The sequence below is a fragment of the Castanea sativa genome, chromosome 3 (assembly GCF_040712315.1).
Source record: "Castanea sativa cultivar Marrone di Chiusa Pesio chromosome 3, ASM4071231v1".
In the NCBI taxonomy this organism is placed as follows: domain Eukaryota; kingdom Viridiplantae; phylum Streptophyta; class Magnoliopsida; order Fagales; family Fagaceae; genus Castanea; species Castanea sativa.
In genome coordinates, this window is record NC_134015.1 from 9,897,896 (window position 1) to 9,900,489 (window position 2,594).

The following is a 2,594-nucleotide window of genomic DNA, read 5'->3' on the forward strand; positions in this document are numbered from 1 at the left end:
ATTAACATAACCAAGCTTGCATGAGGTTTACATAAAGCTCTAAAAGGCTTTACTCTTTCAATTTTGTATCCCCATACCACCTTTATGATGTTCAGTTTTTTCAATAAAAGTATTATTACCTATCAAAAAAAAAAATCTCCTGGAGATTTTGTTGGATTAGCTTTGTTGTTATGAGCTTTAATGGGTAACCTTGGTTAAGTAAAAGCTTGCATAAAGAAATTACAATATATAAATATGAAGGCAAACTTAGTTGCACTATTTTCTTACATATTGAATAAGGTAAACATTGATATGTGTTAGATGATTTTAAATAAATGATAACGTTTGACATAATTAAGAGAAAAAAAAAGTAAAAAAAAAATTATTATTTTTCTAATAACAAGAATGGAGGATCAATTAAAAACATAGTTTTAATTTTTGTTGTGAAAACATTCTTACTATTTTATTTCTAACTTTTAGATGCATTCCGTTTATTTTAAAAAAAATCATGCACTCTCTCTGTTTCTTTTTTGCTATCTCTCTCTGATTTTTATTTATATTTGGATTCACCCTTTCTACGTATTATTATACCCTTTTTCTTATTATTTTATAAACAATAAATTTGATGATATGTCTATAATTGTCACTGTCACTTTGCATGTCATACAAATAAAGAAGATAGATGGAGCAGCAGCAACTACTTCTACATTTTATCCATCCTGAGCATCCCTTGGTCTTCAATCCAGACGACAGAAGTGGACGTTCTTGTTGGGGGTGTGATGAACAAGTATATGGACCTAGCTATAGTTGCAAAGAATGCGGAGGGATTTGGGTTCATCATAAATCATGTGCAGAATTACCCCTTGGGTTGCACCATCCCTTGCACCCAATCCATCCTCTTATTCTCTTTTCTCCACTTTTATGGGCATATAAGAGTGAGGACAAACAACTTTACAAATGTGAACTCTGCAAAGAAGATTGTGAGGAATACACTTATCGGTGTTCCCGCTGCGACTTCAACCTTCACATCACATGCGCTTCTTTAGCGCCCACCACCATGGAACCTGAATTCCACCACCACCCATTGACCCCTGTTTGGAAGTGGATCAGTTTCACTTGTGACCTTTGTGGCGTAGAAGACAAAGGTATGCCTTATTTGTGTAATCCATGTGGTTTCTGGATTCATAGAAGATGTCCTCTTTTCCCACGCAAAGTCAAAGTTGTGCATCACAAGCACCTCCTCCACCTCACCCATTCTTCTCTTGAGTTCCTTCAATCCGACTCCCGATTTTGTCAAATCTGTGATCAAGAGGTGGACACATGCTATGGGCTTTACTATTGCTCTAGATATGATTTTGCTGCCCACCTCAATTGTGCTATGGGAAACAAGGAGAACATAAATTTGCAAGAATTTAAAGATGAGGATGAAGTTTTAGAGCTCAGTGAATTGGTTGACTCAACTTACAAAGTCAAAAAATACAATAAGAGGGAGGGTGGAATTCGAATAGCTGCAGAAATCAAACACTTCAGTCATGAGCATGAAATCAAACACTTTAGTCATGAGCATGACTTAATGCTTACTGAGCAGCTTCTAAATAACCAAAAATGTGATGGCTGCGTAAGAGCCATTCTCCCTCCGTTTTATAGTTGCGTAAAGTGTAATTTCTTTCTTCATGAATCTTGTGCTAATTTACCAGAAAGAAAGCGACACCCACTTCATCAACACCCATTATCCCTGTTCCCAATGAAACCAAGTAAGGATTTTAGGTGTTATGCTTGCCATCGTAGATGCAATGGCTTCACCTATTGGTGTGAGACATGTCGTTTTAGACTTGATGTTCAATGTAGTATGATCTCAAAAATCCTTATCCACCCTGGTCATGATCACAGACTTATTCTCTCTAGTGTTGAATGTTCTCAGAGTTGCAGTTGTTGTGATTCTAGGACTTACCCAATATTCTGTTGTACCACTTGTGCATTTGCTTTGGACTTCAGATGTGCTACACTACCACATTGTACAAGATACAAACAACATGAGCACCCTTCGCTCTTAGTTATAGAGCTGAAGATAACTCTGGTAAATATTATTGTGGTATCTGTGAAGAAGAACGGGACTCAAAGTATTGGTTTTACTACTATAAGGATTGTAGTTACCCTGCTCATCCAAAATGTATTATTGGAAAATACCCAAATTACAAGTTTGGAGGTACTTACAAATTTTATTGTCACTCACACCCTCTTACTTTCATTGAGGAAACTAAGACCGCCCTCGATGTACCGAATGTAATGATTCTTGTGAAAAGTTGATCTATCAATGTGCTTAGTGTAATTTCTACATCCACAAGAGTTGTTTATAAAAAGGACAAATGTGTTTTTATTTTATACTAGATGTAGTCCACGTAAGTTTTTTGGTGCGTGGAATTCATCAAATGACAATGCAGTAATTCTTTTCAATGCTCTTTCTTGGCATCATGGTTCAAATACAATGTAAATACATTGTACCAACTGAAGCTTGTTTGTGTGTGGTTGTACCCTGCCTTGTCCACTTCTGTAAGAAACAATAAGCTTGTTGATAATAGGAATTTTCAGTTTTCAATGTTTTATGGTAGTACATT

The 2,594-nt window shown here is 36.0% G+C and overlaps 1 pseudogene; it reads left to right on the top strand.

The window, feature by feature from the left end:
• The first annotated feature begins 661 nt into the window (after positions 1-661).
• Positions 662-2,286, top strand: LOC142628473 (uncharacterized; annotated as a pseudogene).
• The last annotated feature ends 308 nt before the right edge of the window (positions 2,287-2,594 follow it).